The sequence below is a fragment of the Acinonyx jubatus genome, chromosome E4 (assembly GCF_027475565.1).
Source record: "Acinonyx jubatus isolate Ajub_Pintada_27869175 chromosome E4, VMU_Ajub_asm_v1.0, whole genome shotgun sequence".
Classification (NCBI taxonomy): domain Eukaryota; kingdom Metazoa; phylum Chordata; class Mammalia; order Carnivora; family Felidae; genus Acinonyx; species Acinonyx jubatus.
The window spans coordinates 45,583,294-45,606,612 of NC_069395.1; the positions used below are offsets into that span (position 1 = coordinate 45,583,294).

Consider the following 23,319-nt stretch of genomic DNA (forward strand, 5'->3'; position numbering starts at 1 on the left):
ACCAACGGAATGGGAAAAGATATTTGCAAATGACATATCGGACAAAGGGCTAGTATCCAAAATCTATAAAGAGCTCACCAAACTCCACACCCGAAAAACAAATAATCCAGTGAAGAAGTGGGCAGAAAACATGAAGAGACACTTCTGTAAAGAAGACATCTGGATGGCCAACAGGCACATGAAAAGATGCTCAACATCGCTCCTCATCAGGGAAATACAAATCAAAACCACACTCAGATATCACCTCACGCCAGTCAGAGTGGCCAAAATGAACAAATCAGGAGACTATAGATGCTGGAAAGGATGTGGAGAAACGGGAACCCTCTTGCACTGTTGGTGGGAATGCAAGTTGGTGTACCACTCTGGAAAACAGTGTGGAGGTTCCTCAAAAAATTAAAAATAGACCTACCCTATGACCCAGCAATAGCACTGCTAGGAATGTACCCAAGGAATACAGGAGTACTGATGCATAAGGGCACTTGTACCCCAATGTTTATAGCAGCACTCTCAACAATGGCCAAATTATGGAAGGAGCCTAAGTGTCCATCAACTGATGAATAGATAAAGAAATTGTGGTTTATATACACAATGGAGTACTACGTGGCAATGAGAAAGAATGAAATCTGGCCCTTTGAAGCAACATGGATGGAACTGGAGAGTGTTATGCTAAGTGAAATAAGCCATACAGAGAAAGACAGATATCATATGGTTTCACTCTTATGTGGATCCTGAGAAACTTAACAGAAACCCATGGGGGAGGGGAAGGAAAAAAAAAAAAAGAGGTTAGAGTGGAAGAGAGCCAAAGCATAAGAGACTCTTAAAAACTGAGAACAAACTGAGGGTTGATGGGGGGTGGGAGGGAGGGGAGGGTGGGTGATGGGTATTGAGGAGGGCACCTTTTGGGATGAGCACTGGGTGTTGTATGGAAACCAATTTGACAATAAACTTCATATATTGGAAAAAAAATACTAAAAAAAACCCCAAATAGTTATCATTCACTTAAACACAGACTGAGGCCTCTTATTTATTATCTATTGCTGTATAAAAAAATTACACCAAAATTTAGTGGCTTAAAACAACAGACATTTATCAACTCACAGTTTGTGTGGACTTCTGGGTCTCGTCAGATTGTAGCCAGGATGTTGATTGCAGTTGCTGTTACCTGGAAGGCTTAACTGGGCTGGAGAACCTATCTCTAGGAAGGCTCACTGGCTGAGGGGAAGATGCCTCTGCACCTTGCCTTGTGTATCTTCATAACACGACAACCAGCTTCCTCCAGAATGAGGGATCCATGAGAGAGAGAGTAAAATGGAAGCCACTTCTTATGACCTTTTATGACCTAGCCTCAGAAGTCACACATCACCATTTTGCCATATTCTATTCATTAGAAATGAGTCAATAAATACAGCCCGCACTCAAAGGGAGGGGAATTAGGCTCCATTGAAGAGATGAGTATCAGAGAATGTGCAGATGTATTTTTAAAACGCAAAGTCCTCTTTAAGAGCCACTGGAATAGATGATCTGTCAAGGGTATTTTTAACCCTGAGTTTCCATGGGGAAGGGAAATGAGGTCAGTGTTTAGGTCAGAATAAAGATCCAAGGGGCCCTCTTGAAAGGATTTCCCTCATTACCTACCTGGCAGATTTCCACAAATTCTTTGAAACTAGGTTCAGAAATCACTTCCTTCAGAAAATGTCTAGGTCCCTTCCTCTGTATACCTCCGTTCCAACGTATACATCTGTGATTATGCTTGCATGCTGTATTGCAATTATTTTGTTTTTTATTCTCTCTTTTTTATTAGACTGTGAGCTTTGGAGGTCAGAGATGTTATTTTTTTCTCTAGTACCTAGCACTGTGTCATTCTTATGATCTTCTGAAGCCACATTTAGTCTATGTTCATTTATTCTTTCACACTGTTCCATCTTTAGTGTCACACACTGTGTTAGCATTGGGTAAGATTCCTTTCATGGTGTATCTTAGTAGGAAGACAGACAATAAATAAACAAACAAAAAAAGGTAATTGCAGAAAGGGATCCATGCTATGGAGAAAATAAACACAGACTGAGGTGGATTGTGGTGAGTTCTGGGTATAGTGGCCTTAGGGCAGTCAGAAAATGTTCAAGGTGCCATGGACAAGTGAGAAACAGATCCGAAGTGAAGAATCTGTAGGGTCAATGTGGCCAGAAGTGCCACATGTGTCACTTGGCCTGTGACCATATCTATAGACAGAAAAGTTGTTTGGGCAGAAATGTGTATACAAAGGAGGCTGGGAATTACCCAGAATCTACACAGAATCCACAGCAGGTAATGGAGTTGGGCCTCAAACCCAGGCCATGGGTTCAGTACAGTTACATGATGGCTGTCTCCAGTACACTCCAGAACTTGTTGGAGGGAGATGAAGTATGCCTATTTTAAAGAACCAGAGAGCACAGGTCGTGGGTGTCATTGTGGTGCATGTGGGCCACGGAAACGCAAAGCAAGGAGCTGGTGAGTGTGGCAGAGCCGGTTCGGCCTTTCGTGTTTGCACTTGTTCCTTGCTTCTTTGTTGTCCCATCCCTTCAGGCCCAGTGCCCTCATGCAATTCCATCCCCACCCCCACCCCATCCAAACCTGCTCTCGGGGAAAATTCCCCAGTCCTGAAAACCTGCAGTTGGTGCATAATAAAGGTGTGGTCCAGCTGGCTTCCATATAGCAGAGGTGCTGTGTTCAGGGAATCTAGTTGGGGAAACATTGCTGTAGGTTTCTCTTGACCTTGCAAACATTTGCAAAATTAAGTCTTATTATCCTAAAAACAAGCAATAAACAAACAAACAATAAAAGCCCCCACATCCTCAAATGTTGACACCTCCATGAAGCTTTCTCTCCCTTTTATCATATATTATGTATTGTTTACAGGTCTCTGTCTTTTGAGGGCAGAAATTGACCTTTATTTACTTTTAGTATATTTTAAATGGGTAGATACTCAATAAAGGAAAAGTGGGAGAAAAAAGGAATCAAAAACTATGTACACTAGGGTACAAGGGGCTGGTTTTGCTTGAGATACTGTCCCTTCCCCCGACCATATAAATATACAGTAATAGGGTGGTTGAGTGCATGATGTCTTCCTTACAGAGAATTTCTAACAAGGGAAATGCTTATGTTATAATGTTAAGTAGAGATAGAGCTGACTGAATTTTTTTTTAAGTTTATTTATTTATTTTTGATAGAGTGTGTGCACACGAGCAGGGAGGGGCAGGTAGAGAGGGAGACAGAGAATCCTACACAGGTTCCATGCCGTCAGTAGCAGAGCCCTGAGCCTGATATGGGGCTCGAATTCACACACTGTGAGATCATGACCTGAGCCAAAATTAAGAGTTGGGATGCTTAACCGACTGAGCCACGCAGGTGCCCCAGAGCTGATTGAATTTAATAGAATGTGTAATCATGCATGGGAGAAGGATCTGGAAGGAAATGAACCAAAATGTTTAAATGATGATCTCTGATTATAGCATTACCAGTGATTTTAATTTTTACCTATCTAATTATCTGAAGTTTCTAGAATGAGCATGTATTAATATATATCAGATAAAGAAATTTGGTTTTTCCTCAAAATATTTCTCTCAGAAAAGAGGGAGTTGCCTTACATTTTGATCCTTCCAGAGTCTTTTGCATTATGGGATGCTCTCTCTGACTTTTTTTTTTTTTGAACCACAAGTACTATTTGGGGAAAACACATTAGCTTGAAATGACATCAAGAAGTCACGAACTTTTAGATGATTACGGTGTTCTTTTTTGGTTAAAAAAAAAAGAGTAAAGGAATTTAACATGAATTTAATGAATTTATTTTTTGGGATAAGATCCCTAACTTGTAAGCCTTAGGTGTTATCATAAACCAGCTTTCTGAAAATCCCTTACATAGCGATACTGTAAGTGGTTCCTCTATGAAAATCATGAATATATGCTCATAGGATGAATAAAACAAATCATTGTCTTAGTGTTTTGTGAATGGGTACTTGTGGCTTGGGATAAAAACTTCAGTGACAGCATTATGGCTAAAAAAATACAAATTATATGGAAGAGAGGATGATGTTTTCCATCTGGAAAACTGTCAGATGACTCAAAAAGTGTCTCTAGAAATATGGAGAGTGCTTGCCACGAGACACGGAGGCAACTACGAATCGAATACCTTCACGGAGTGCAAAAGTAGGAGAAAACTATTTCTCAATCGAATCTTATTTTATATAATGTTATTTTAAATATGTATGCTTAATTAAATTAATAAATTAAACATTGAAATTAGATACATAACTATTTCATTGGTGCCCCTCCCTAAAGGTTTATATTTAAATTGGTTGAATAACATTTTTTTTTTTCTCTTTGGGAAAGTGCCCTTACAGTTAGGGTCACTTTCTATTCCTGCATACTTTTATAATAAGAGCAAAATCAAAAGTACAAAGTTGTTATCCCTTCTAGGGGCTCTTAAAATTTAATAGACATTTATGCTTTTATGTAAGTAATTAAACTTTAATGAGGAGATCCTAGGCATCAGCCAGTGGATGGGGGAAGTACTTAGGGAAGCAGCTAGGTCTCTGTGCCCTTAGAGGGCATCATCTTAAACCGGAGTGAGGCTAGCTTTGCAGGGGAAGTTTTCACCAGGGAAAATTTCTTGGAGGAGTGACTTTGAAGTTCAGACTACAAGTAGGTGGTAGACATATTAGGTAGAAAGGAATAAAAAAGCATGAGTTAGTAATCTACTGCTGCTTTACAAACCACCCAAAACTTAAGGGCGTAAAGCACCACTCATTTATTTGTCACTGTTCTTTGGCTTGGCAGTTTGCGCAGAGCTCAGCTAGGATGGCTCATCTCACTCTGCATTTGTTTGCAGTTGTGGGTGGGTCAGCTGGTCATGGGTGGTCTTGCTCACACCCTGGAGCTTCAGTAAAGGATCCTGAAATGGTCCTCTACATGTGGTCTCTCTCATTCTCACAGGCGGCCACAGAGTTCAAGGAGGGTGAAAGCGGGAGGTGCAGGGCTTCTGGAAGCCAAGACTTGGACGTCATAGATGACACTTCTGCCACATTCTGTTGGTCAAAGCAAGTCACAAAGTCAGCCCAGATTCAAGGTAGTGGGGAAATAGTTTCCACCCTTTTATGGGAAGTCCTGTAAAAAAAATCGGTGGCCACATTTAACTTCTTGCATGGCGTTTCAGACGGGGAGGACAGCTTCTGGAACGGAATAGAGACAAGAAAATGTAAACTCCGTAGTAGAATTTTTAAGGAGGTCAGCCTGATTAAAACAGAGAAGGCCTCTTGGTGAGCAACTGGAAATCACACCAGGAAGGCTGCCTGAGAGAGGCCTGAAGGCTGTAAGCTTGGACCCAGAACTTCGATGTGAGGGTTAACAAACCTCAGTGCATGTACCCTGGCCTCAAGGATTGACTTTAATTCATTTTCATTATTGTTTTTATTTTTTAAAGATTTTTTGCTTTGAGATCATAGAAGACCCTGTGTCATTAAAGTGCCATGTCCAGAAATGGACATTACCAAAGCCTTTGTGACTTTCTGAAGACAAGAGAGCACAGAGACAATAAAGGACAGTGGTTAAGCACCTGAGCTTTGGAGCCAGACAGACTTTGGTTCAAATCCTGTCTCCACCACTTGGAAGCCATGTGACATCTGATTAGCCACTTAACCTCTTTGGACCTCAGTTTCCTCCAGTATCATATGGGGCCGAATTAGCACCTTTCCTGCAGGTTGACTGTGAGGAATGGATGATACACTCATGGATTTACCCTAGGGTCTTAAACATTAAATACATAATGTCAATTAATGTCAGCTGTAATTACAGCCTTTGGATTTTAATTCTGCATCTGTGAAATGAGGTACTACTGCTGAAATGCCAGGGTCTCATTTTAAAAATAGCTTATTTTAAAAATTGAGCATCAGGAAATTTGCAAATTAAAGGGCTATTCCTATTCCCAAGGATAGAGTTCGGTCTTATGATTTGCATCCAAAGAAGATCTTTTTCTTTTCTTTTAAAGTATTTTTTTAGTGTTTATTTATTTAGTTTTGAGAGAAAGAAAGGGGCAGAGAGAGAGGGAGACAGAATTCCAAGCAGGCTCTGTGCTGTCAGTGCAGAGCCTGATGTGGGGCTCCAACTCATGAACTGTGAGATCATGACCTGAGCCGGAATCAAGAGTTGGACACTTAACTGATTGAGCCACCCAGGTGCCCCAAGAAGGTCTTTTTCTTTTTAAAAAAAAATTTTTTTTTTTACGTTTATTTAATTTTGAGACAGAGAGAGACAGAGCATGAACGGGGGAGGGGCAGAGAGAGAGGGAGACACAGAAACCGAAGCAGGCTCCAGGCTCTGAGCCATCAGCCCAGAGCCGGATGCGGGGCTCAGACTCACGGAAGTCAGATGCTTAACCGACTGAGCCACCCAGGCGCCCCAAGAAGGTCTTTTTCAAAGCTAAATGCTTCTCTTTTCTGAAAGAAAACTGACCCTTGGCAAGCATATCTTACAAGCAGTTGATGCTTTGAGGAATAAATGCATTTATTCTCTATGTGAATGTATTATTTTAAGACAAATCAGGATGCTGGAGACTGTTCACTTTAAAACATATTTTTTGCCTATATAACACAAATTGTAAATCTCCTACTGGGTTATAGATTCTGTGCTAGGTATTGGAGATATAATGATGAGTGAAATCAACATTAATGCTCTCAACAGTTGCTTTTAATATTCTGCATCAAATAAGGCCTAAGTAAAAATACCCATATTTTTTTCTAGGGAATGTAGACAAATAGGGTGCCTAATTTTTTGCTTTTATTCCTGAGCTATTGTTCTTATTAATTTAATAGAAATACTTTCATCTGTTTTGAAAAAAAATTATTTTGATAGATAATTCTAGAGCCAGTCCTAAGTCAGATGGTCCATATGTCTGGCAAGTAGAGTGAAAACCACATTGGCTAATAGTGTAGGGCTTTTCCAGAGAAAGAAAGGTTTTCCCAAGGTTGGTTGGACCCCTCATAGAACAACATCAAGTGAGGGAGATTTAAAAACAGAAAAAAATTTTAATGTTTATTTATTTTTGAGAGAGTGAGCAGGGGAGGGGGAGAGAGAGAGGGAGACACAGATCCGAAGCAGGCTCCAGGCTCTGAGCTCTCAGCACAGAGCCCAACATGGGGCTCAAACCCATGAACTGCAAGATCATGACCTGAGCTGAAGTCAGATGCTTAACTGACTGAGCCAGACTGAGCCACCCAGGTCCCCAGGAGATTTTTTTTTAATGTTTCTTTTTTTAAAGTTTATTTATTTATTTTGAGAGAGAAAACATGAGTGGGGGAGGGATAAAGAGAGAGGGAGAATCCCAGGCAGGCTCTGTACTGTCAGCATGGAGCTTGAACCCATGAACCATGAGATCATGACCTGAGCTGAAGTCAGATGCTTAATTGACTGAACCAGCCAGGTGCCCAAGTATCTTTAAACACAAGTACATTCTAAAAAAATACTAATATGTACCAATTTGGGAGGAATTAATGCTTCTCAGACTATGTTATTTGGGACTTATCCTTGGCTGTCTTCACATTTTTCATATCTCTACAAATGAATAACCCTCTGGCTCAGTAAGTAGAATGTACATAGTCATGTATAAGGAGGTCCACTTTGGGTCTTAAGAGACTCAAACTAAGGCTAAATATAAATAAAACATGAACCATTTGAGAGATTATGGAAGTAGGTTCAGCAGAAGAACATGCCATGTTCTGGCTTCATTTCTATCTCAGGAAAGTGGGGGATACATTATAGAGGATGCATCTTGGCCTCAAACAGGAGGTCACAATCAGAGAAAAGTGCCCCACATCTTTTTATTCTGTTCAGAGCATCTGCGTGAGGCATGAGAAGAACCCTGGCCTCCCCACTGAGGCCCACTCTCGGGTAACTTTCTAAGGCCCTGTTTGGAAGCATATATTTTCCACTCTGCCTCTCTCCCACTCTTAATTCACACCTGTAATTCTTCTTTCAACCATTTCCCAGGAAATAGTTGAATCCGTCACACTGTCTTATGTCCTATGCTTTAATTATAATCCAAAACGCAGGTAATGGAAAGTATTGGCACACTACTAATTATAAGACAAAAAAGCAATGTTTCTTCAAACGTGGTGAATAGAGTATCAAGTAACCTACTGTCAATTAACTATGAGTGTGCCCATCCCAGCATTTTAAAAAAGAATCCCTCAAGAAAACTGAAAAATGCATTTTTAATGGAGCCACCTGTGCCTCTAGGCCTTGAGAACTTTAACAAGGATCAGTCCATGAAAAGAGTTGCTATAAGACTGTATAATAAATTAAACATAAATTTTAAATTATTCATTGCATCTTCCTAAGAGATTGAGATGCTGTAGGGATAATGAAAATGCAGTTTAATAAGCAATCCATAGTGATTTTAAAAGGCAAGTAAAAAAAAAAGGGTCCATTAAAATTTCACCTTTGTGGAAGAATGAGCTAAAAGGATAAGTTTAAATTAATGGTACTAATTAATGTGAACCTGCAGTGCAAGACATTACTTTAGTTTTAATTTTATTTTATTATTGTTAATTAAAATATATTTGATGTATAAATTGTGTAAGGTTAAGGCATACAACATGTTGATTTGACACATTTGTATATTGTAGTGTGATTGACACTGTGGGCATTAGCTAATGCCTTTATTATGTCACATGGTTATTTCTTTCTTTGTTGTGGGAATAATTAAGATCTAATTTCTTAGCAAGTTTGATGACGATAATACGATGTTGTTTATAATCACTATACTGTGCATTAGATCTCTAGGATTTATTTACTAATTGCAAGTTGTACCCTTAGACAATATCTTTCCTATTCCTCTACTTCCAACCCCTGGCACCACCCATTTACTACTACTTTATTTTGTACTTTAATGGAATTTTATTGGTTTATAGTATTACCAGTTTAATCGTAGGGTAGAGCTTGGGGAGAAAATAATAATAGTAATAAAAATGATAGATACTGTTTATGAGTTGCTTTGTTGTTGTTTGTTGTTGTTTTTTAAAGATTATTTATTTTGAGAGAGAGAGGGAGAGTGTGAGCTGAGGAAAGGCAGAGAGACAGGGGGAGAGAGAATCCCAAGCAGGTTCTGTGCTCTCAGCATAGCCCAACATGGGCTTGATCTTTTGAGCCATGAGATTATGACCTGAGCGGAAATCAAGAGTCAGATGCTTAACTGACTCAGCCACCCGTGGGGCACCCTGTATTGCCTCATGAAGATGAACCAATGAAGAGAAGTAGCTGAGAGCTCTGGCGTCAGAGTTTCTCGTTCAAACACCAGCTCTTCCTCTTTCAAGCTGTGGCACCTTGGATAATTAATCTAACTCTTCTGTGCTTCAGTTTCTTCCCATTTATAGTCCCCTTAATGGTTCTTCCCTTAATAGTTTCTTCCTATTAATAATACGAGGATTAAATGGAAAAATGTAAAAAAAGCAATTAACCCAGTACTGGCTCTGCAGTAGTGGGAATTCAATATGTGGTACAGTTATTGCGATTATTGTTGCTGTTACTGAAAGTAAAGAAAAGAAAGAAAGAATAGTGTGGTTGCAATAGATGACAGACAGCCCTAGGTAGTGCCATACGTTTTTGCCGAGTCTGGGAGTACAGCAGATTACTCTTTGAAGTCATCAAGACTGGGTGATCCCTGTTGGTCTCACTCATGGCCTTCTGTCCATAGTACCTAATGCATCTAACTTAATGGTGCGCCTCATCTTGCACCACCTGGTGACAGTGTAGGGGACCCCTCAGCCTCCTTTGGGTACTGTCATGACAGGTTCATGTTCAAGCTTATTTCTTTCCTTTGTTCATTTCCTCCTTGAGCTAACCCCAGCAGGGAAATCTTTGACAGGTTTCTCCATTTTGAAATCTCTCTTCCACGCTTCAGATGTTTTCTCTTCAAAGAAAACCTGATTTAACATTGCTAGCTAAATCATAAAACAACGGCTTTACCCTTCTGTGGCTTTTTAAATTCCTTTCTGAAGACAGGAGGATAGTGTGATGGGTTAAACTGTGTCCTTCCAAAACGCATATGTTGAAGCCCTGACCCCTGGCACCTCAGGATGTGACTGCATTTGGATATGAGCCTTTAAATAGGTAATTAAGTTAAAATGAGGTCATATGAGTGAGACTTAATGCAGTATGACTTGTGTCCTTATAAGAAGAGGAGATTAGGACATATGACCATGTGAGGACACAGTGGACAAGGCAGTCTTCCATAAGGACAGAGTAATCAGAAGAAAACAAACCTGCCAAGATCTTCATTTAGCCTCTGAAACAGTAGGACATTTCTCTTGTTTAAGCCACCCAGCCTGTGGTGTTTTGTAGGGGCAGCCCTAGCCACCTACTGCAGGTAAAATGCTCTTCAGGTGGACTTGAGGCAGGAAATTCTGCGCTCAAGGCCCTCAATAGTGAAACCTGAGTCAGAGGAAGAGCCCTCACTGCCAGGCTCCTTAGGACAAGAGCTCTGGGTACTTTGAAGGCATGATATTTATCTTAAATATCTTTCTCCATAGGTCAGAAATTGTATCATTAGCAATTTATATGGAAGGATTGAACCCCTTTTTTAGTGTTGTCAACCTAAAGGTAAGTGATTCAGCTAGCAAAATTGAGTTTATTTGGGAAGAGCAGAGGAATCACAATTCACGGTAAGCAAACCATGGCGAACCACAGGCAAGTCCAGAGAACAATGGAGGAGCCCACCCTTTTATAGAGGAAAGGGGGAAGTTGGGAGGGGTTGTTTTGAACAAAAGTTAATTGGAAGAAAATGAGTTTGGAGGGGTGGTGACTTCTCGGGCTGCAGGAGAGGGCAGCTAGCTGCTGCTGGGCAGAAAGAAAACCTTCGTTCTTCCTCCTGGACCCAGCAAGCTGTGATGAGTGGTGTGTGAGAGCCCCCGCTCCTCATGGCTTTCCAATTCCAATTCCAATTCTGAGTTAGGTGTCCTTAGCACATTTTCGCAGTTCAACATCCCATGGTAAAGTGAGACTGTGCTAGATCACTGGGATGCTGTTGGTGGATGGTGAGTGTGGGATGTAGGTTTTGAGGGATTCTAGGAAAGGAGCAGTGAAGGAGAGCATGCAAAGTCACAGATTCAGATCCTTTCCCTCCTGGCTCTGCCCAGCGCCAGACTGGAAGAGTCTCTGGCTGGTTGGCGGGAAGAAGTTTTTATTTCTTCGTTGGTGGTTCCTCCTTCCCAGAATGTGAGCCTTTCCGGGCTTGGGTACAAGGTCTGTGGTGATTGCTTCATGGTTCAGTGGTTGAGATAGCTGTGCTCTGGGTCCCTTCTTTCAGCCTTTTACTTGCAACATTTCCATCAGAAATTTCTGCTCTAAGTGTAAGGGATATGGTGCAATTGGGGAAGGAAGTTTGGAGAATAATTGAAACAAAACCCTTGTCCTGTTCAGTAAAACAGAACCCATTCCTGTCTCCCGCCGTCCGCCAACGTGTTTAACTTTTCCTCTATTTTTCCTTTACTTCTGACTCTATTGTGGTGTAGTTTACAACTTCCGTATTTTTATTTGTCATCACTTTGCTTTAACCACGAACACAAAGGACTCTTCAACAGCAGTAGAAGAAACTGAGTAGCTGGTAGAAATGCTTTTGTATTTGAAGTCAGAAGAAAGTTTTTGCCCAGGAAGTTTTCTGCTCCTGCCTATTCTCTCCTTCCTTCCCTGGGCTCCTTCCCCCAAAACTGTAGCCTGTTCCCAAACCCTCAGGATAGTAGTAGTTTTTAGGGGACAAGATACATTCTCTTCTTTTGGTGAGATTGTTGAAGACCGGGAAAAAAAAAAAAAGGCTTTAAGACTCCCTAAAATGAATTTCTAAGGTTTCTAAAATGAATCCCTGACCAGTGGGAGAGATTTTGTGAGGCAGAAAACCCTCCCAAAGTTTCTAGTAGGTTGGTCTCTCTAATCTATGAGAGTTCTGCGTGTGAATGAAATAGAGGATGGAGAAACACGGTTGACATCTAGAAGAATGGAACTAGAGCTTGCCTCCTAGAAACACAAGAAACTTGCATCACACGTTATCCTAGGTCACGTACAATGTTACATATTATAGGAAAAAATTATATGGGTAAGTATTTTTTATACCATTTCATTTAAAGTTTAATTTTATTTGAGTGGTGCCTGGTGGCTCATTTGGTTAAGGTTTGGACTCTTGATTTTGGGTTGGGTCATGGTCTCATGGTTCATGAGTTCAAGTCTCACATTGAGTTCTGTGCTGGCAGTGTGGAGCCTGCTTGGGATTCTCTCTCTCTTCTCTCTCTCTCCCTCTCTCTCTCTCTCTCTCTCTCTGCCCCTTCCCTGTTCACTTTCTCTGTCTCAAAATACATACATACATACATACATACATACATAAATAACTTTTAAAAAGTTTAATTTGAATGAATGATAGTCATTCTTTCTTCTTTTCTTTCTTCCTTTCTTTTTCTTTTCTCCTTCTTCTCTTCTTCTTCTTCTTCTTCTTCTTCTTCTTCTTCTTCTTTTGGTTTTCTTTCTAGGCATGGGAGTGGAATGTATGTCAATGTATGGCCCCTAGATGGGGAGTGGTCATAGGGAAGGGTGTGAAAAATGCCCATCTCAGTCTCAGTGTCTATACTCATGGGTGGTAGAGAAATAGCCATTAACAATATGGAGGAAAACAGATCTCTTCACTAAATTGCGTGTCATTCCTTGTGATGTTGCAGTTTCCTTTAAATACATAGCCTCAACACTTCCTTGAAGAAATTGAATGTATATCTGTCAAGGATAATTAAAACTGTGGATCAAACACAAAAATAATGCTTTGGAAGAAAATCTTTTCAGAATCTGCACCATACTCTTTATTTTATTATTATTTTTAAAGTATTTATTTATTTTAAAAAAGAGAGAAAGAGAGAGAGAGAGCATGAATAGGAGAGGGGCAGAGAGAGAGAGAGAGAGAGAGAGAGAGAATTCTAAGCAGGCTCCACACTCAGGACATGGGGCTTGAGCTCATGACCACAAGGTCATGACCTGAGCCAAAGTCAGAGAGTCAGATGTTTAACCTACTGAGCTACCCAGGCACCCCTGCACCATCCTCTTTTTAGTCTCTGGTCCAAATGACAACAATGAACTTTGTAAATGCATTTATGTGGGCCTATGTATTGGCAGTCAACTTGTTGGACTTACCTTGGCTACCTAAGTTGGACACAGTAAAAGAATTGCAAATTACTCATACAGGAGTATAAAGGAGAGTATATCTTTAGGGGCCTTTGGCCAAGAGAAGCCCATGGTATATTTTTATCTAGATAGTTTCCTCTGTAGCATGTTTTAGACATTATAATAAAGTAGATCAGTATGGAGTAGATTGTAGTTTCTGTATAGAAACAATATTAAAATTGAACTTTGAAACAAATGAGTCATTGACATGGTCAACAGTATGTTATAAAAGGAAGCACATAGTATTCAAATAAGTAAATGTATTTTAGAAATACTAATAAAATAAATTTAAGTATAGCATATATATTGATTACAGAAGAGGATATGATATAAAGATATATTTTTACTGTGTCAAACATTTATTTACTCACTAGAATTAAACATTTTATTAAGGACTGAATTTGTTATCCAGAAATTTATAAAGTCCCTTTTGGATGCCTTGGATCTCTTCAAAAATAACTTTAAACAATTTTCTGCAGAAGATGACTTACCACCCCCACCCCCTCCCTGGGTTATTATACTCTCCTTAGCAAGCAAAAGCACATAAATCATTCCACTGATGTTAGCATTACTCTTCAGTGGTACTTAACAACGTGCTTGTGGGCAGGAAGGTTAGCAATGTTTTGTCTACCAGGAGTTTTTATTTTAAAGGTATGTTATAAAACTAATACATATTCATAGTATGCAATTTAAAATAAGCAGAAAGAAAAATAATGCCTCATAATTTTGCATCTCAGAGATAATCGCTGTTTCCTAATGTGTATGTTCACAACCTTATAGCACCCAATTTTTTCATCTAAAAAAATCACCTTGTTGAATATTCATAGCATCATTTAAAATAGATGCAGCTTATTTCATCCTATATACCATGCTTTATTTAACCAACCTTCATTTCTGGATATTTCAGTTGCTTTCATTGGTTTTGCCATTATGCTTGTAGCACCCACACCTGTGGTTTCATGGAGTGTTTGCTTCATTCAGGAAAAGGGGAAAAGCTTGAGTCTGGGTTACAGGTGGCTCTGCTGACACAGATGGGACATGGACTGCTGAGGTGCCAGCAGAGCCATCTACTCTGGAGTTTGGAGGATGAGGGAAGCCCTCCCAATGGACATCATTTTGATAGTCCACCTTGTGTTCCATTTTGCCTGAAAGGAGAGAAGACTGGAGGACTGATGGCAAGGAGGTTAGATGATATTCTTGCACTGGGCTCTAAGTTATGTCCTGCAAGAGTACTGATCCAAGAGCATCTACTCCAGAGGTGACTCTCCACAAAAGTGTGGGCATGATGAACTGCTCTGTGGATGTCACACAGCTTCCTCCCCAGGTATCTTGGTACTTGTCTAGTGTTTTGTGAACAAAGTAGGAGTCAGGGCTGGAGGCTGTGCATGCATTCCATTCAACAAAATTTTCCCTTAAAAAGGCTAACTTGGCCATTAGCCTCTTTGAGTGCCAAGTTTTCTAAGCAATGCCCAATCCAGGACGTTCATATGGTACCGTGTGCCAAGTGAGGTATGGAGGGATGAGTCACCTCTTTGGAACCCTTCTGACCCAGCAGCACCAATTGTGGAATGCCTGTATCACTTTTTGGAAACAATAGCAGAAGTCAGTGAATGGGGCAGATTGTATTTCTAGGAGAAGTTTACCTGTTGCCCTGATTGATTCTGCTCCAGAGAACCATTCATAAAGCACTTAAGCACTTTGAAGAATCCATGGTGGGTTCCAATATCATTCCCTAGGTCTTCTGCACTAAGTGAACCTTGATTGGTAAGCCTAAGAGATGAGTGTTCACCATCGTCTCCTATGGGTTTATATTTACTCTTTTCCAGGTCCACCTGTGTGGGAGCAACCATGTGTTCCTATAAAGCATGGGTAACTAACTGTAGAGATGTCTTAAGCTGTGCATATGTTCTTCCACCCAGGCTTGGAGGGATGCCTGGGTGGCTCAGTCAGTTAAGCATTTGACTTTGGCTCAGGTCATGATCTCACGGTTTGTGAGTTTGAGCCTCGCGTCAGGCTCTGGGCTGATGGCTCAGAGCCTGGAGTCTGCTTTGGATTCTGTGTCTCCCTCTCTCTCTGCCCCTCCCCCACTTGTGCTCTCTCTGTCTCAAAAAAATAAATAAACAAAATGTAAAAAAAAAAAAAGAACAGGCTTGGAGGACAGGGAACTAGTTGGTTTCTATGGAAGGCTTTGTTCTTTTCTAATATGCCATATACAGTGCTGGTTCCATTGCACATTAATGACTTCTTAATCCAGGAGATGGTTACATATTCTGTGGCTTAAAATGATTTTTATTGTAGTAATATATATAAAACAAAAAAATTATCTTTTAACAATTTTTAAGTGTAGAGTTTTGTGGCATTAAGTCTGTGGCTTTTGCTTCTAAACTTGAGTCCACTCTATTTTCTACGGAAGCTCCATTTTTTTCTAATGCCATGACTGTATTTCCTCCAGGCCAAGATGCCATTAATTGTACAACAAACTACTATATTAATAGCAACATTTTATTTAAAAGGCTATTCCAGGCAAGTTTCCTTGGATGACATTTTTAAGCCACATTCCTGTTTCGGAAGTATTAATATGTAGAAAATGTGCATCATTGAATTGAGGAAGTGTGTATCTTCTCTGTGTCCTGTGGCAATGGCAGGAATTAAAATGTTTTCTTTTTGTTAAGATTTTTATTTTATTTATTTTTTTAAGTAGGATCCACACCCAACGTGGGATTGAACTCACAACCTGAGATAAAGAGTCACATGCTCCACCAACTAAGCCAACCACGCCCCTCATGGAATTAAAATGTTTCTGAGAGGAGAGTCACTTTCCATGTGTTGTCCATGATGACCAACCTGGAAACACATACCTTACTGGACAGTCACAAAACTCATGACACTACCTGTGCAGGAGGTCTCTGAAATAAAATGCATATTAAGGAGACCTACAGGGTGTCATGAAATTTCAGAAAGAAAAGTTTTGTTGAGGACTAAACAACCACTGCCAGAGGACAGGTCTTAATATTTTTGAGCATCTACTATCTTCTGAGAACTTTATATGTATCTCTCACTTTAACCTCAGAACAATCTTGAGAGGTAGTTTGGAGCCACGTTTTACAGAGGAAGATAAGCAGGCTCAGAGTTTTTAAGTAATTGACAAGATCTGATGCCTGGCAAGGAGTGGAGCTGGAGTTTGATACTTGGTCTGTGTGACTCCAATGCATGGGTCCCTCTTCATCATACCAGTTACACACTGTGCTTTAGCTGCACCGTAACATTATAGAAACAACTGAATTCCCTAGTTTCCAGGCCTTGTTTTTTAAAAAAAATTTTTTTTAATGTTTATTTTTGAGAGAGAGGGCGAGCAATCGAGTAGGGGAAGGGCAGAGACAGAAGGAGACACATAATCTGAAGCAAGCTGCAGGTTCTGGGCTGTCAGCACAGAGCCCAGTGTGGGCTTGAGCCCATGAACCGTGAGATCATGACCTGAGCCGAAGTCAGACGCTTAACCAATTGAGCCACCCAGGTGTCCCACAAGCCTTGTTATTTTAATATGATTTCCTTCTCCTTAACCCCCTATGGTGGCCATTGCCTGTAAAATCGTGTGTTTCTAACCATGGACTACATTGTGATGGGTTTCTATTTTTTTAACCAGTACTTAAAGCTTTGTTATTTAATATTTCACATATTTATGTTCTTTCTCCTCAGTAGATTCTAAGCCCTGAGAGGCACTGACTTTGTTGTATCTCCCCCAGCAATTTATAAATCACTGATATTCAGTTATTACCTATTGATAATTTTAATGAGTATTAGGGAGACATTTTCTGATATAGCTGTTCCAAAATAAAAGTCATAGTCAAGATCATTTTAAAGCATTAAGGTATGGTTCATGGGACTTCTGACAATGTCAAAAAGTAAGGGAGACTGATGAAGGAATAAATAGAATTTTAAAACTTGAGAATAGAGTTTTCATTAAGGATTTCTATAAAATATTTTTAGTACTTTAAATCTTTACTGTTAAAATCCCTTTAGATTTCCATAAAAATTCTCATTGTATTTATGTTTGTCCTCAATCAGATTGTAGTTCACCTCCACCAGAAAAACTTCCCCCACCCCACAGACTACCTTATTGTTTATACCTCTTCTAAGCCATAGCTTTTTGAATATTTCAGAAGACGAAAACTGAAAATTTTTCATGCAGAAATATCTATCCACATCAAAAGGCAACAGGAAGACAAAAGCTAATTTCGTTCTGAAGATTCTCTTTTCTCTTGGCCATGGTGATGGTTTCCTTCTTGAGTCACTTCCCCTGAGAGGGTAACACTGGATAGCAGCCTCCAGAGCCAGTGAGAATTGTCTCAATGAACAACAGAAGATATAAACAAACTTTCTTTCAGTTCACGGTAGTACTTATTTTGCATTGGAAAGTATGTGTAATTCAAACTACTATAATTCCATTTTCATGCCAAATGTAATCCTGGAGGAGGCTCTTGCTGGCATGAGGTCTGGAGTTTGTACTGCCTCAAAGCTAGTAGCTTGTTTTTCCATCTGGGCTAGGCACAGAGCTTGCAAGCTTTTTTTCTGAGCTACTCATTCTCTGGTAAATTCCAGTCTTGGGCTACTGTAGGACATATGCAAGGCTTTGCCCCAAGAGTTGGAAATGTAATATGGCCCTTGTTTAAAAGTGTTTTGCTACTGGAAGTACAACTAGTTCTACTGAGGTTTGTGTTGGCCACCTCAGGCTTGTGGGTTCAGTTCAAATTTTTTACTTAATTCTACAAGGTTTTATGGGTTGGCTACCTGAGAGACTGGCCCTCACACTATTCCTTCTTCCCAAGCTGGGAATATTTCTTGCAGTACTTGGCTAAAGAGTTCCAGATTTTACTTTGGAATAGTCATGATGATGGTTCAAGTGTTTTTGGAGAGTGTTCATATTTGGAATTTCCCTATCTGGTCTGACATGACTCTAGTTGTTGGCTTCTCCTGATGGGGCAGTGTTGAAGGACTTGGTCTTGAGAATACACTATTTGTTTCACTGAGTTGATTTATATAGATTTTAGGTTTGGAGGCTGTATTAGTTTCCTGTTGCTTGCTGCAACAAATTCCACAAATGTAAAACAATGCAAATCTATTTTCCTGCATTCTGGAATTCAGAAGTCCAAAGGAAGTCTTGAGAGGCCAAAATGTAGGTGTCAGCAGGGCTGGTTCTTTCTGCAGATCACAGGGAAGAATCCGTTCCTTACATCTTCCACTTCCAGAATCCCCCAACAGTCCTTGGATACACACTCCAGTCTCTGCTTTCATGATCACACCGTCTTCTCCTCTACTGTAGTTAAAATTTCTCTTCTTCCCTTCTATAAGAATTCTGTGATTACATGTAGAGCCACCCAGATAATACAGAATAATCCTCCTATCTCAAGATCCTTAATTACATCTGGTAAGTTGATTTTGCTATATACAGTAATACTCACAGTTTCCGAGGATTAGATTATGGACATCTTGGGGGATCATTATTCAGCCTACCATAGAACTTGATACATCTGAATTTGAATTCTGGTTCAAACATTATTTTATACTTTCTAAGCCTTAGATTGCTCATGTCTAAGTGTTGATAATAATGCTTATATCTCATTAGGTTGATATAAGATTCTGATGAATAAAGTATGTAAAGCATCAAGGACCCCATAGACATTCAGTTAATGTTAGGTTTTTTTCCCCTGCCTTCTCTTATACTATCTGAAAAGTTAAGGATTTCAGTTTGAAGGCAAGTGAGACTTCAAACTTTATAAATATTGCATTACAAATACAAAATACTAAAAACATTTCTGCTGAAGAGATTATCACACAAACACAATACTGGTTAATATTCAGTTGGGGATCAAGTCAGCATGAAACTGTAATGTAATGCAACAAAGAATGTATTATTGTATTTAGAGATGTAAGTATTATAATATGAATGGATTAGAGGCTTCCTAACTCCAGTATGATATTGAGAATTTTCTGCTTTCAATATCCACTCTGCTTTGTTTCAGCAATTCAGATCACTGTGTTTGGGGGAAAGGGTGTGAAGAGAGGGAGGCATATCATTCTTCAAGTTTTTATTTAAGCATGGAATACATTAAAGCAATGGCAATTTACAAATTAACAAATATCAGTTAAGCTTCTCTACATATCAGACAGTGCCCAAGATAAAAGCCATGGTTCTTACCTTTAAATGGTTTATAATTTAATGGAGAGACAGAAAATAAATATATAATTGCCATAAATTAGAATAAGAATTTTAATGGGTATGATGGACACAAAGGGGAAGAAGTACTAAGTCTGTGGGGAGAATTGGGTAAGACTGTGTGGAGAAGAGATGGTCATTCTTGAGCCAACTTTTGAGGGAGGGGAAGGCATTTTCCAGGTGCATGTGGGGATAGGGTGATCCAGGCAGAGGAAGCTGTGTCTGGAAATATGTGAAGGACCACATTACTATATGCTCACGGGACCATGTATGGTAGGAGCAGACAGGCATAGACATTTATTTTGAGAAACAAACATACCTGACATTGAATTCAAGGATGAATTCAGGTTCTTTTTGTATAAGGAACCCTGCATAATATAATGTCTAGTTCATTTACTCAACAAACACTTCTTGGGCAGCTACTATGTGCAAGAGAAAGTGTGCAAGGCTTTGGGCATACAAAGTTCAGAAGAGTCGATTCTTGCCCTCCAAGTCCTTAAAATCTAACACAAGAGCTTATAATCAACATGTTCAAACTCTAGAAATTTGAAGAGTTTGCAGTTGAATACAAGTGGGTATTTCTTGTGCTGAGCTTTTATGGAAGTTGAGGGCTATGAAAATTGGAGTTAAAACACTATTTAAAACCCATTCATTTTATTATCTAATGGCAGTAGCAATGTTGGCTCTTCACCAAAGATTTGCACTTCTCTTCCATAGTGAAGAGTGGTTACTAGACAGTGACTTTTTGGCAGTGGCCAATGACTGCATTTCCCGATTATTATACTTCAGTGGGAGTATATAACTAGCTCTCACTTTTGGAATCTGGCACACATAACTTGTTGGCTGAAGTGGTTAAGAAGCATCTTCTGTTTCTTCTCTGATTTCTGGCTGGATTAACAAAACCCCAAACAAACCTCCATGTTTTCTGAGGATGGTGGAGGCACAAGAAAGAAAGAAACTGGGTCCTTGTATCACTGCATGCAGGAAAGCTACCAGTCAACTAGAAACAGTCTCATTGATTAATACGAGTGAGACATAATATTATATTGCTTAATGCTACTAAAAATTTGGTATTTATTTCAGCAGCTTTGTGTTACCTGAGTTATCACATAATAAAGATTCCATTATGCAGATTCCATTAAGCATACTTACCAAGCTTCCTGGGATTGTCTCCATTGTACCATTAATAGCTAGTGCTTTTATTCACAAGTCTAATGATTAGAATTATCTTCTCTTAAGGTAATACATGATTAAATTCTGTCAGTTTTAGTCAATGATCTCTAGAGCAAGGCCAGGTAAGAAAATGTGTGTTTCTGGTATGGAAGAGCTTCCTTATTATGGCATTGCAGAGAGAAGAGGGAAGTTTCTGAGGCCAGCTCAAGCTGGTTGGTATGTTACCTGGAAAGGAACTTAAGAAAACATCATGCTGAAGATAGTGTGGTCAGAGGCAGAGATGGTATCAGGAGGGGTTACCTAGAAGTTCTAAGTGAGCCTACAAAGATCAAGAAGATCCTTGTGTGATAAAGACCATGAAGACTGAGAGTTCAACATCTAAATCCAATAATAGGCCTGAGAGGCTAGATATATCTTTCCATGCGTGGTGGTAGGAAGCTTGTTCCCTAGAGGAACCAGAATAGATGAAACAGGAGTAAGAGAAAATAATTTACCCCTTTCTTTGTGTTCTTCAACCTAACCTAACCTTTCTTTCTCTTATCTTCTTAGTTTATAGACTTTATAGAATTCTTTTCACTTTCCTCTGGGTTCGTTTTAAACTGTGTAGAATTAAATATAGAATTTCGTGTGTGGCCAGTTTATTGCCAAGCTTGGTGAGTTTGGTTATTCTAATATATGAAGGTTATACATAGGGTAGGGTGTTAGGAGGCTGGGCTTTGAAATGAACTAGATTAAGTTTGACTTCCCAGTTTGACTTACCAACTGGGTGATTTGGGGTACAAACTTTTAGTTATAAGATGAATAAATTCTGGGGATCCAATGTACGGTATTGTGACTATAGGTAATACTGTATTGTATATTTGAAAAGTTGCTAAGAGAGTAGATCTTAAATGTTCGCACTGAGACACACACACACACACACACAACTTGGTGAGGTGATGGATATGTTAACTAACCTTTTTGTGCTAATTATTTCACAATGTATATGTATCTCAAATCATGTTATATACCTTAAACTTACACAATGTTATACATCAAATATACTTCAATAAAGCTAGAAAAAAATCAGTTACCCAAATTTCTATATCCAGAGTAAACTACTATTAATATATTGATGTTTTCTCCTTCCTTCCTTTTGTCTTTCTTTCCTCCCTCCCTCCTTTCTTTCCTTCCTTTCTCCCTTCTTTTCATCTATCCACCCATCTATCCCATCATCCTTTGCTTCCTTAATAGAAGAATGCTGGATGTGAGGGCGATCTGGCTGCGACATCTGTCACCCCATTGATCGCCAGGGTTGATTCGGCTGATCTGGCTGGCTAGGCGGGTGTCCCCTTCCTCCCTCACCGCTCCATGTGCGTCCCTCCTGAAGCTGCGTGCTCGGTTGAAGAGGACGACCTTCCCCGATAGAGGAGGACCGTTCTTCGGTCAAGGGTATACGAGTAGCTGTGCTCCCCTGCTAGAACCTCCAAACAAGCTCTCAAGGTCCTTAATAGAAGAATGCTACCCATACTGTTTTATAGCTTCTTTTTTTACTTAATTATTAACATATTTCTATGTTATTAAATATTCTTCTAAAAAGTAAAATGAATATTTTTCTACAACATCATTTTTGGTGGCTGCATACAACTTTGTTTTCTTAATGTAGCAATTTATTTAGCAGTTCTCTATTTTGGGGCCAGAGTTGGAAATACCATTGTTTTGACTAGTGTGGCATTTACCATGTACTTATCAGTGAAGCCAGGGGAATATTTTGATAGAATTTGTGTTTTCTCTGATCTCATCTTATTTTCTTCTACATTCTCAACATCATTGTTCCCCCCGCCCCCAGTTGAGGTAACCACTTCCTTCCCTTTGCTCTGAGCATATACACTGGAGCATATCTGAAACTCAGTGGGCATTATAAACTGACTAAATTTAGTTTTAAAAAATCTGGCTGGGCCCACGGATATTACTTTCTTTCATAAAGGCTTTAATATTTTTGTTAATTTAGTTCAATATCATTTGTAAGCTATGAGTTCTATTCATGAAATGGGTCATCAGATGGAGGTCATCAAGTGGCTTTATCATTGTACTCCAAAGCCCCCGAAATCTTTTTGTCTCTGAAGAGGCAATATATAGGCAAATACTCTAGTGAATACGTAAGCATATCAGTTAGCAATTGTGTTATGATGGAGTCTGCCACTGATTCCCAATGTAAAATTGTTCAAGGGAAAGGAGCTAACATTTATTAGGAACTAGATACTGCACCTGAATTTACATCATTAAATCCAAACTACAGTTTTGTTGAGGTTACCTGTTAGCACTCTGATTTTCAGAATATACCGAAGCTAAGCAATTAATCAATTTGCCTAAAGTCACGTAACTGGTACAAGGTGGAGTGGAGATTGAAATACAGGTCTGCCTGGCTCCAAAACATTTGGGCCACTCACGATCATTCCTGCCCTTGTAATAGTTCACTAATCAATGAACTCTTGGTTCAAGAATATACCTTAAATGCCAAGATTAAGCAACAAATAAATGTGCTGTTGGATAATCTATTTCTATATCTGAGTGGTTAAGGAAACCAAGTAGGAGTACAGTTGCTTTGTGCTTTCTTCCTATGTCCCAAGATTAATGATGGTCAGAAAGATTCAGGAATCTGACTGCTCCAGTAATTCTTCCTATGTAGTCTCCAAGTTTCTGGTAAAAATGAATTAATACTTGGTAGCCAC

At 39.5% G+C, this 23,319-nt stretch overlaps 1 protein-coding gene across 2 annotated transcripts in view; it reads left to right on the forward strand.

Annotated features, from left to right (window-relative positions):
* Positions 1-23,319, forward strand: part of LOC128313104 (uncharacterized) — a 114,318-nt gene that overhangs the window by 80,060 nt on the left and 10,939 nt on the right. The window contains exon 5 of one of the 2 annotated variants that reach the window (XR_008293336.1): positions 4,969-9,449. The exons of the other annotated variant lie outside the window; for it this stretch is intronic. The gene's annotated coding sequence lies outside the window, so the exon portion shown is untranslated. Of the gene's footprint in view, positions 1-4,968; positions 9,450-23,319 lie in introns of those variants that run through there. 2 annotated transcript variants of the gene reach the window in all.